We start from the raw sequence: 13,336 nt of genomic DNA, 5'->3' as shown, positions 1-13,336 counted from the left end.
TAAGATTTTAACAGAATATTTAACGGATTTTTTTTTTTTTTTTTTTTTTTTTTAGAAATTGCCAAATTTGTACCAAATGGTGGAGGGTATTAAAAGTTCGGCCCGGCCGAACTTACAGCTTTTTTACTTGTTATGGCTGCAAATAGGACCGCACAATATTCCGTCTAAATGGTAGTTGGTCCATTGGAGTGTTTTTTTTTTTTTCAGCCTAACATAACATAACGTGCAATCGCCAAGCATTACTAACTGCCATGTCCAAAAGATAATTAAATATCGCCCACCTTAACTTTTTACCTCTTATGGATACTCTGTAGAGACCGATTGATTGATCCATTTGTCCATTTGGTATACTGAAGGCCACCTTTTGCTTCCGGTTTACTTATCCCAAGGATTCTATGAAATCAAAATTGGTTGTTGGAGTTGGAGTTGTTATTATTGCAACGCACTATTGTTATTTCATTATTTCTGTCAAAGCGATAATCATGTTCTGCTCTGGGTTTTGTTTTAATTTCTTTGACCGGTACAAGTGGATATTTTTTTGTTCTATTGTCTCGTACCGGTTGCTCTATATCCCAATCGTTTTAACTCGCACATCAAATGATAATTTGTAAAAGCAATATCCATCTGAACTCGTTGCTGCTCAATTCCTATATTAAAAATCTCACTGGTTTGCCTATCATAAATTGTTTCGCTGAATGTAGACAAAAATATTTTTTCATAGATTCATCTATTGATAAATTCTCCTGAAGGATTTCCCATTGACAAGAATTTCTTTCAATTAGATTGCAAATAGGTCTCAATTTATACATTTTATCAGTGGTTGTACTGGCAAGATTGTTATCAGCAAAATGCAAGTTTTGTTTTATTTCTAAGAATCTATTTCTACTCATTGTAATTCCAATTAACCAATTAAATCTCAAAGTCTTCGTCTGAGGTCCAATATGCTCGCTCCAAAGACAATTGAATATATCCACTTAGTAGCAAAATTCCCAAAAACAAGTTTTAAATCCTTACTGTCGGGACTGAAATTGTGTTTATTGTGTTGAATTAAAATGCTGCTTTCGATAATCAAATCAATATTATTGGTATCGAATATTTTTTCAAATGATGCACAAGGACTATGACCGTTCATATTTTTTACGAAGTCATCGAGTCTGCAACGTATCGCATCATTTGAGTTATGCGTTATTTTTTAAGTTGGTACTTCACGTCGCTACTTAGGATTTTCAATGACTCCTTGGCTCTTTTTTCTTACATAAGTAGAGAGTGGCTCATCATCACCATCATTCCAATCTTAATTGTAATTTTGTTCCATTACAGTTTCAATAGTTCCCGGCACATCACTTGGCATGTTTGTACACAAAAAATTGTCTTCATTACCTTCGTCGGCATCACTTACAGGGGCAGGATCTGGTGGCACAATTAATATATCATATGCATCATCGTCATCGTTTTCCATTATGTAATAAACAGCTTCTTGAAGTCGCGAAGTCATTTTGACCTCTAAAAAACTTTCCATGCGCCATAATGAAGACAATAGAAACTTTGTAAAATTGTTAAATTTTCTACTAGTTTCGCTGATTGTCCTCAATCGGGGACAGTATAATAAATCCTTACCTTCTTATAAACTTTTTCTCTTTTTGTTGAAATTATATAAAATGCATTTGTATTACACGCTTCTTTGCCCTATGTACAATATATTTTAGAAGTTTTAATTGATCTAAAAGTTTGCAATATAACTCTGAATTTATTGTTTTACCCTTTTGCAGATATTCAATCAATAAAATACTTTTGAATTCCCAAAAAAACGATACCATAACCTTTGGGACACTTCCTTCAGCTTCAGTCCATTGTATGGACTGTTCTTTTGTCTCTGGAGTATAGTGCTGGATCCATATCTCACCAACAGTTATCCATTTTTTCGCTTAAAACGATTCAAACTAGCTTGAAAAATGTTCATTCTTATGCGTTTTTGATCGACTGTTAACAAATGCGGCACCCATCTTCCAGAAAGCTTTTTCATCTGTAGTTCTTCATAGAAAATTCAATGGACTTGATCATTTGAGATGCCCATGATATTAGCATTTTCGTCGATCATTTAACACCATATCATGCACCTTGGCTACAATTTCTGTTGTTGTTGCAGTTTTTGGACGTCCACTACGTGGCTCATCTTTAATGCTTGTACGACCACGTTTCAATTCAGCTAACCATTTTTTACTGTTGCATATGAAGGAGTACTTTCACCTAACACATTTACCACATCACAATGTATTTCTTGTCCCGATCATGGTAGAACTAAGAAGATAAAGCCATGCAATCATATATTTACAATTTTTTTCAAAATTATTTATTAGACAACATATAATTGTCAAAATATTTATTCATGAATACATTGTATATACACCAATCAGAGATGGGAACTTGATTTCTATGCAGTTAAAGTTGACAAGGTAAATTACATAAAATACAGAGCTGGGAATGGTGATTTGAAATGAGGTTACCTTTATTTCATTGTACCATGGTCCCGTTAAACCTCTTTATATAAATACTAGCTGAACCTAGGGCGCTTCGCAACCCCTTTTGATTTTAAATGCCTTAAAAATGTTATAAACGAATATAATGCGTAAATAAACAAATAGCTCGGTCTACCAACGCGTGAACATTACAGGAACGGCTGACCATGAGAAAAGCAAGAACATGACTAATTGACTAAAACTGCAATCTTTAGAATATGAGTGGCATTTCTGTTGCAATTAGAGAATTCGAGGTAGCATCATAGTTCCCCGTAATAATCGTATTCTCAATTAAATTGTCGTATAGGTTTAGCTTAATACCATTGCAAAGGCGTTGTGGGTCAATGGTTCTTAATAAAATCGTATCCCAATCTGAACCGATTTTTACACCAAATTCCGTCACACCTTCCATATTTCATTGAAATTAGCGCATCAAAGCGAATATATATATATATATATATATATATATATATATATATATATATATATATATATATATATATATATATATATATATATAAATCAATTGTTGTTTGTTGGTGACGGAATCAGTTGAAAACGGCTGGACCGATTTGCATAATTTCTTGTACAAACGTTCGTCATACCCCGAGTTAAAATGTTGACCACGCCCACTATTACGATTTATCTAAAATCTTTATATTTGCCAAAATAGTGAAGATATCGGTTTGAGAATTATTACACGAGATGCTGTTGGCTTTCCATCCAACCCTAAGTACTTATTTAGGGGCCTACTTTTTTTTGACTTTTAAAATGTACAATAGTAATGTTTTATATTGCATATTTTTTCCATTTTGACTTACTATTTTCGAATGTACATTTGTAGTGTTTTTTTTTTTTTTTTTTTTTTTTTTTTTTTTGAATTCTAATATGATTTATAGGCTTTTTTGGGTAGTATAAAGCCACAACGGATAAAACTGTTATTTATAGATTTTATGTATTTATTCGTAATACCCAATAAATACATAAAATCTATAAATAACAATTTTATCCGTTGTCGCTTTATATGAAAATTCTAAAATCGAGAAAAATCGACAATTTTTCAATGGAGTCGAATTTCAAAATAATAGTACATTCTACCGACAAACTTCGTAAGGACATTTAAAAATTTGCCGCAAAAAAATCAGCGAACCAGTTGAAGATTCATTTTCTTTTTTCTATATTGAAGTGTAAATTTTTTATTGGTTTGAATTCTGTATGAATAATATTAAAAATGAAATTATGGCGCAATACGATGTTAAATGCTTTCTACTCCAGGACCTACATCGTGCTTCAGCTGGAAGATGCGAACACATTTAAACAAACAAAAATGACCAAAGAAGCGTTATGGGGCTAATTTCAAAAAGTGGACCTACTTCTCTCAATAAATTGTCAAATGAGAACACAAAATGCAAAACATATTGGGACTGCAATCAGTCAAATACCGACTATAAAGAACGCAAAATAGAAATTCTACCTAAAGATTCAAGATACCTTTAATCGCTTTGCCAGGTCATGATATGGATCATAACCCCTGATAACGGAACAACCCGATTTCAAGTATATTCTACATTTTAACCATATTTTTCGTACTAATTTTAGCTTATGTTGATAATTTAAGAAGAAACCATGTTTGCAAAAAATTATCACGTTTTGGTATCACCATCATATGATTTAAGGTATTTTCGGGGTCTTGGTCACTTTTTTTTGCCCCTTATTTGATGGACATTAATTGTTTGTGGAGATCCAATAAAGTTGCTTTATAATTTCGTATTTTTTTAATGTTTCTGCCACAACTTCCGACTTAATGGGTCCCAGATTGACATTTCGGAGTTTATTTCATATAGACGTACATCCCAAATCTACGTTCCCAACCAATATTCTCTTGGGGGTTACAAATTCAATAGAATACCAAATTTTCTTTTCTGACCACACATTGGTTGGGAAAGTGGACTTGGGGGTATACTAATGTGAGGACTATACTTAAATAAATTCCTATGTGGCATGTATCTGTATGATGGTTCCTTACCCCAGGGTAGCATAAATACAATTGTTTAGCCAAATCAATTGATGAATATGGTCAAGACTAATATGGGCCCTATTCTGAAAATTTCAAATTTTATGCGAAGAGGTTCTCTACCCCCTTAGAAACAAAAATGCCAAATAAGGGCCAAAAAATGAAAAAAGTGGCCAAGACCCCAAAAATAGCTTAAATCAAAGATGGTTATATAAATATGAAATAGGGTTGTTCCCTTATCCGTGAGTTATGATCGATATAAAGACCTGCAAAAGCGATTTAAGGTATTTTTAATGTTTGGGAAAATTTTCTGGATGGATATAAAACCTTTTCTTACTAAAAGTCCCAGCTGAACCATGATGTAGGCCCTGGAGTTGAAGGGTAAATGTCAGTTAACATCCTATTTTGCACTTATTTCATTTTTTTTTTTTTTTGGTTAAAAATTGTATATGGTGAAATATTATTCTTTATTTTGTTCACAAAAAATCCACTGAATTCAATATGATAATACAAATTAAAAAAAATGACAAAAGAAGAATAAAAAATTGAAAAAATCTTCAACTTGCTCGCTAATTTTTTACAGCAATGCAATGAGATCTCTTGTTCGAGAATTTTTAGCGATTTTGAAAAAGTAATTATTTTTTAACTTTGGTGTGACCGCTTTGAATTATTTCGATATCATCTATTCCGTTTCGCCACCACATAATTCGGTACTACACTTCCATGTAACCCGCCATCAATTTCAGTTCTCAAGAAATCATGTCAATTAAATAAATTGGTATTAATATTCGATTTCAAAAATAAAATATAAAACAAGTAAGCAAAGGCTACAGTCGAGCGGGGCCGACCGTTGAATACCCTACAACACTATAATAAACGATACAGTTTATAAAGGCAAGATACTCGAAAGAATTCCACAAGATATTGTGACAAATAATAAAAGAAAACCATCAGGTTTCGTTCTCTAATTTTCGAATAATAGCAACTTAAACTAATTTGCTCATTTCCAATTTATTGGTAGATGTTGCACGTAAATGGTTTTCCTAGATCTGGAACCAATATTTCCCAAAGACCTATAATCTCTCAGAAGCGGCAAAAGATTAACATTTATTATTGGTTTTTGACTGATACGCATATATATGAAATGCATACATTTGAATATATTCTTCAACGAAATCAGCGTTATTGAAGTAGCCAGAAGTGCGTCTTTCCTGTATTTGTGAATTCTCCAAAAAGTCACTGGAATGGACATTTTCGTATTTTGTCTATAAAAGTTGGCAAACTCCTTCACACATTGAATATTTTTGGATGGCCATCCGAAACAGCTTGGCTTTTGCAATGTGCGGTAACCCATATTCAAATCTGCGTGAGGATCGGGCGATATTTACGACCTGCCGACAACTTTGCAGTTTTTTGGTCCATTTCAACCCCTAAATATATGGTGATCATCTCCAAAAAGAGTAGGCTTCTTTTCTGACCCTCATCTTATCCCCATGCAACATTTCGTAAGGATCGGGCCATAAATGCGATCTGTATATGATATCCTGAAATCCTAACTACTTAGTTTTGTTAGCTGTAGAAATATTACCAAATGTTTAATTCAAAATGAAAATATGCCAAAAATATGACAAAATTGAAAAAATATGAGAAAATTTTAAAAAATCAATATTTTCATCTTTAGAGAGATATTTTTATGCGCTTTTTTTAGACGTTTTTTCTGTCCTGCCAAGAGGCCATTCTGAATTAATGAGAACTGTCGAAATCAGTTCAGCCGTTCTCGACATATAAGAGATTTTTCAAGCATATCTTCTTTGATAAACATATATATCGCAAATATTTTGCTATATATCCGTTTTGTTGGATGTTAACATCAATGTAAAGATTAGAAGTAACCTTGTCATGGCTTTGTGATTTCGCCGGGATTTAAAATATTCGCGGTTTAATGAAAAATTTTGAATTTTTTCAACACAAAAGATATGGTCTATTTTACCCGCTAAATATTATCCGATGACCACCCAAATTGGTAGGCTTCTTCCCCGCCCTAAACTCTAGCTACTTGCGAGGTTCCGCGGTCTATTGGTCTATAATTGCGACCTGTATAGCTACTGCAAAATCCGACATTTTTTCAGTATTTGGTCCATTTCAACCCCTAAACATTTGACGATCATCTCCAAAAGAAATAGGCTTCTATTCTGACCATAACCCCACCTTCGTGCAAAATTTCGTAAGGATCGGGCCATAATTGCGACCTGTAGAGTGATTACAAATTAACATGGACAGACGGACAGACGGACAGACGGACGGACGGACATACATAGCTAGATCGACTCAGCTCGGTGAGCTAGGAAGATCCATATATACTTTCCTATATGGGAAACCAATATTTCGAGGTGTTACATAATTTTTGGGCCAATCAAACTTATAATACCCCCAACACATAGTGTTGTAGGGTATAAACACTACAAATGTACACTAGAAAAAAGTAAGTCAAAATTAGAAAAAAATCATGCAAAATAAAACATTACTATTGTACAATTCAAAAGTCAAAATGAAAATGTTAATATATCACATTTTTACGCGATTTTTTTGGATATTATCCTTTCCGAAAAGAGACAATTCCGAATTTGTTTGAATCGTTAAAATCTGTGCATCGGTTCTTAAGTTATAAGCGTAGTAACTAACACAACTTCCTTTTATATATATAGATTTTATTAAAACTTTTTCAAATATGAATAAAAATACATGAATTCATCTTAATATTACTTTCAATATTATTTCTAATGAGTTAATATACAAGCAAACGTTTGCAATGTGTATTGTACTGTTCTGTTTTCAATGTTTCAGTTTTATTTTTGTTTCCACTCACATACACAAACAGTACAAAACAATAAACAAGTGCCGTTAATTTAGTATTGGTTTTGTTTCGTTTCGTACTTCGGGAAAATACAGAACAAAACGTTTGCAATAGTTTATTTTCGTACGCTGCCAACAAGTTCTGTCCTTCTTATTCTGCCCCCTATATAGACTCACAAAAGCTAATCCAATGTCTACGTTTGGCTTTCTTTAACTTACTTTTGTACTTATGAAAGTCTGCCTTATAGACGTTCCAATAAGTTCTAGGTTTACTTTAGCTGGTCGTGTTATAAAACCTCCTTACTGTTTTCCGACGGCAAGGCAAGGTCCTTAGTCCACCAAACCGCCTAGGATTTCCTCCCAGGGTAGGTTATTGTACAAGATTTCTCATAGCTCGAAAGAATAACACTTGTGATAACATTCAATTTTCTCTCGACATCATTAGCTGATTTCAGTAACTGTCGCTGCTTCTCCAATAGAAGTGAGTGCGTCTATCCAAGGATGTTGTCGCATGCTCTGCCCATTTCCTTTAAGAGGACCAGGGCATCTTTGTGCGGTGGGTCCGGGTCTTTGTAGGACATGTGGTTTAACACTACTACCTCTATCTAGCCTTATGGTCAATGACATTACTACTGACCAAGCCATATGGCAACAGAGGGTATATATCATTTGATACGGCCAACACGTGCTTCATCAAAATAACGGTTTTAGACCCTAGGTCTCTTTGGCCCCTCCGTTTCAGGACATTTGGAGTCGATCTAGCGATGCCCGTCCGTCTGTCTGTCTGGCTGGCTGGTGCGCACAACTCTCGAAGGGAGTATCCGATTTAATCCAAAGTCGGTATCTTAATATTATTGTCAAACATAGATCGAGTTCGGAGATAGACAATATCGGTCAACTCCTTCTGGTACCTCCCACACAAAATGTCAAAATTTTCAAGGAAAATAATTTATTGCACAGAAAGAGAAAGGATAATCCGATTTTGCTCCAACTTTGCGAATCCTAATATTTTCATCAGTGCTAGGTCAGGTGCGAAAATGGACGATGTCGGTCCACTCCATCAGGTACCTCCCCCACAAATGGTCAAAATGTTGAATAATTACAACTCTTATAAAATGTGATGTAAGAGTCCTGTTTTCTTTGATTTTTACACATCTCAATATATTTATTAATCCATTTTGTGAAAATGGAATGTATCGGTCCACTCCATGTAAAAGTTTTTAGTACGATAGCGATTTTTATACCGTCCACCATACATAGTATGGAGGGTAAATTAAGTTCGTCATTCCGTTTGTAACTCATCGAAATAATCATTTTAGAACCAACAATGTATATATATTCTTGATCAGCGTAAAATTCTAAGACGATTTAGCCCTGTCCGTCTGTTGTAATCACGCTACAGTCTAAACGATATCGTATATCCCCCATATAACGTTACCCCCCTATATTCGGTATTTTGATGATTTTACCCACATTTTTCAACGGAATTGTCTGAAAATCCACACAAGGAGTTCCTTTTGGGTACTTTATACTTCGGCAGAGAATTATCTATATAAGTCCATGATATCGCATAGCACCCATATAACGGTACCCCCCGATATTCGGTATTTTGATGATTTTAGCCACATTTCCAATCGTATTGTTTGAAAATCCACACAAGGAGTTCTTTGTGAGCCCTTTACCCCCTGAAAGAGAATTGTCTATAAAGGTCCACAATATCGTATATCCCCATATAACGGTAACCCCGATATTTTGATGATTTTAGCCACTTTTTCCAATGGAATTATCTGAAAATCCGCACAAGGAGTTCCTTGCGAGTACTTTACAACCAGTCATAGATTTGTCTTTATAGGTCCACAATTTCATATATCCCCCCATATATCGGCACCTTCCTATATTAGATATTTTAAAGATTTTAAAAGAATTTTTAATGGATTTTATGTTTTTGAAAATTTTCTAATTCGTTCCAAATGGTGGAGGGTATTGCTTGCTTTTTTACTTGTCAAATTATGATATAAGGTTATGAACAGAGCAGTAAGTAGTTTATTTATTTTTGAATTCTAATATGATTTATGGTCTTTTTTTCTAAAGCGACAACAGACAAAACTGTTATTCATAAATTTTATGTATATACTAGCTGGCCCGGTCCGCGTTGCCGGCCCGTAATTTTAGTCGTTAATGCTATTATATCATCCACCTTGGAAAGGAGGGTACATATTGAAGTATAAAATTGTCCACAGAGGTTCCCGTTTTGGTATGGCCCCATATAACGGCCTCATTCACTTTATGGGTTTTTGATAAGTTAACTGCATTATCCAAACAGTCTTACTGGTATATGGAGTTTAAAGTGAAACACGCTTGAATTCATATACTTTTATATAAAAACGTTTCCTTTACCCTAAGGTGGATGATAATAAGAGTTCTGCCCGGCCGAACTTAATTTTTTTTACTTGTTTTTAAAGTAATATGTAGTATTTGTCATTGAAATTGCGCGTTGGAGACCCCATAATGTTCATATCTTTTATCATAGTATAATTCAAAGACGATTAAACAAATGCCCGGTTCCTTAAATCATATGATGCTTATACCAAACGTGATCAGCTTTTGCAAGGATGGTTTCTTCCCAAATTGCCAACATTTGCCGAAATTAGTATGAAAATATGGTTAAAATGTAAGATATACTTTAAATCGGGTTATATCCTTATCCTAAACTTTTACGATTTAAGGTATCGTGAAAGTTTAGGAAGAATTTGTGAAAGAATAGAAATCCTTTTCCTTCTTCTTTTTTGTGCCCTTTATATTCGGTATTTCGCTGATTGCAGTCCCAATGAATTTTGCATATTGAGATCTCATTGGACGGATTATTGTCATGTAAAAGAAGTAGGTAAGTCCCCGTTTTGAAATGAGCCCCATAACGTTTTGCCGGTTTTTTTTTTTTTTTTTTTTGTTTAAATGTGTTCGCATCTTCGAGCTGAAGCACGATGTAGATCCTGGAGTTGAAAGCTAACTGCCAATTTCAGACATGAAAGGTCGCTATTTAACATCGTATTGCGTACTATTTTATTTTTGATATTATTCATTAAATGATATTATTCAATAAAAAATGTACACTTCTATATAGTTTTTAAATTGAAAAAATTTCACGCCAAAAGGATTTTTTCTTTAATATTTTTATTGGCGTATTTTACGCAATTTTTTCCAACAAGATTCCATTCCGAAGTTGTATGAATTGTGAAAATCCGTCAAAACGGTCTTGAGTTATAAGCATAGTAACTAAAAAAAAATTGAAAAAAAATCTTCAACTTGTTCGCTGGTTTTTTACAGCGAATGTTTAAAGGTCCTTACGAAGTTTGATCCTTACTATTATTTTCAAATTTGATTCCATTTTTCAAAAGAAAAAGAAAGACACTACAAATGTACATTTCAAAATAGTAAGTCAAAATGGAAAAAATCATGCAAAATAAAACATTACTATTGTACACCTCAACAGTCAAAATGAAAATTTTCAAATTTCACATTTTTACGCGATATTTTTGGATTTTATCTATTTCTTCCAAGAGACAATTCCGATTTTGTGTGAATCGTTAAAATCAGATCAGCGGTTCTTGAGTTATAAGCGTAGCAACTAACACAACTTTATTTAATATATATAGATAGATTAGAAGTATGCGTGGTCAGTTCCTCAGCCCCCAAGTAAATCCCTAGGGTTGGAGGGAAAGCCAACAGTATCTCGTGTAATAATTTTCAAACCTATGTCTTCATTATCTGGCAAATAAAAAGATATTAGATAAATCAAGTTAGTGGACGTAAAAGTAGGCGTTGTCAATATTTTTTTCTTTAAAAACCTAACTCGGGGTATGATGAACGTTTGTACAAAAAATTATGCAAATCGGTCCAGCCGTTTTCAACTGATTCCATTACCAACGAACAATTGATTTTTATATATATAGATTGGGTAAGTGGAAATATATGAACAAAGTACGAGCGAATTTTTTGAATTCGATTCACTTTATTTAATTGATTCGAATTCTCGAGAGCTGAAATTGCAGGCGGGTTTCATTGAAATGTATTACCCAATTATGTGGTGGCGAAACTGATTACATGATGTCGAAATAATTCAACGCGGTCACACCAAAGTTGAAGGATAATTACTTTTTAAAAACATTAAAAAAATCAAAAAAGAGACTACCTCATTGCAAAAATTCTAAAATCAGGAAAAAATCGAGAAAAAATACTCAATGGAATCGAATTTCAAATAATAGTACATTCTATTGACAAACTTCGCAAGGACATTGTTCGCTGTTTTTTACAACTATGTTTAAATGTGGAAGATTTTTGTTGAAGATTTCTTTTTAATTAATTTTTTATTTCTGTCAATTTTATATAATGTACGATTGTTTTCACCATGTAAAAGAAAGCTATGTTAGTTACTACCATGGTAGAACCAAGAAAGTAAAGTCATGCAATCATATTTTTACAATTTTTTTCAAATTTATACATTTGACAACATCTCATTGTCAAAATCTATATTCATAAATCCAGTTCCCAAAATCAAGGTAAATTACAGAAAATTCAGAGCTGGGAATGAGTGCGCAATATGATATTAAATGGTGATTTTTCATCGTGCTTCAGCTGGAAGATTTAAACATATTTAAAAACAAGTAAAAAAACATTAACTTCCGCCGGGCCAAATTTTAATACCCTCCACCTTAGGCAACATTAGAGCCCATATAACGGTACCCCCCGATTATCGGCATTTTAATGGTTTTTGCCACATTTCTTCGCAGATTTGTCTAGAAATTGATATTTGTTGGTCTTAATGGGTTCTAGCTCTTTTGGCGAAACACTGTATGTATAGGTCCACGTTTTTGTATAGCCCCATATAGCCGTATTTCCCGATATTTGGAATTTTGATGATTTTTGGCACATTTTCACATGAATATGTCTAAAAACTGGTATATGTAGATCATATCATTTGAAATTGGAGATAATGGGTCAAAATTTAGATTTAGCTCCCATATATATCTTCGTCCGATTTGCCTTTATTGTGCACCAAACGAAGTATGGAATTTTGCACGTACGATCAGATTGGACCTGAAAATAAGTATGCCAAATTTGATCGAAATCGGTTCAGATATAGCTATAGCTCCCATATATATTGTTCATCCGATATGTTATTTTTGTCCTCCGCAGCCGTAATATGCACTCTGTAACAACAATATTTGGAGAAATATGTCAAATACAGCTCAGAAATATATTTGCAAAATTTTATCGAGATCGGTTCAGATTTGGATATAGCTTCCATATATAACTTTGTCCGTTTTACCTTTTATTGTGCACCAAACGTCTAATATTTGTCAAAATGGGGTGGAGTTTGGCACTTACGAACGAATTGAGTCTAGAAGCTAGTATGTCAAATTTGATGAAGATCGGTTCAGATATAGCTATAGCTCCATATACACTGTTAATCCGATTTGTTATATTTTTTACCCACAGCAGTAATATGCAATCCGTAACAACGATATTCAAGGAAATATACTAAATACAGCTCAGAAATATCTTTGCCAAATTTTATCGAGATCGGTTCCGATTTGGATATAGCTCCCATATATATCTTTATCCGATTTCAAATTAATTGTGCACCAAATGGGCAATACAAGTCCGAATTTAAAAGATACAAATGCTTCGGCATATTTAGTTTTTTGAACTTTAAATTATAATTATAATCATAGCGTGTATGATTGAATTCTCCCATAAAAACTTTTAATTGTTATGCGGAGCTCTACTAAATTGGAAAAGTGGTGTAGGGTATCATAAAGTCGGCCCGGCTAACTGTTATGCCATTCGTAAGGATCGGGCGATAACTATGACGTATAGAAAACTTTCAGTTTTTGGTCCATTTGAAACCCAAATATTTTGCGATCATCTCCAAAAACCTCAGGCTTCTATTCTG

The sequence above is a fragment of the Musca domestica genome, unplaced genomic scaffold (assembly GCF_030504385.1).
Source record: "Musca domestica strain aabys unplaced genomic scaffold, Musca_domestica.polishedcontigs.V.1.1 5, whole genome shotgun sequence".
NCBI classification, from domain to species: domain Eukaryota; kingdom Metazoa; phylum Arthropoda; class Insecta; order Diptera; family Muscidae; genus Musca; species Musca domestica.
This window is presented reverse-complemented; position numbering follows the sequence as displayed.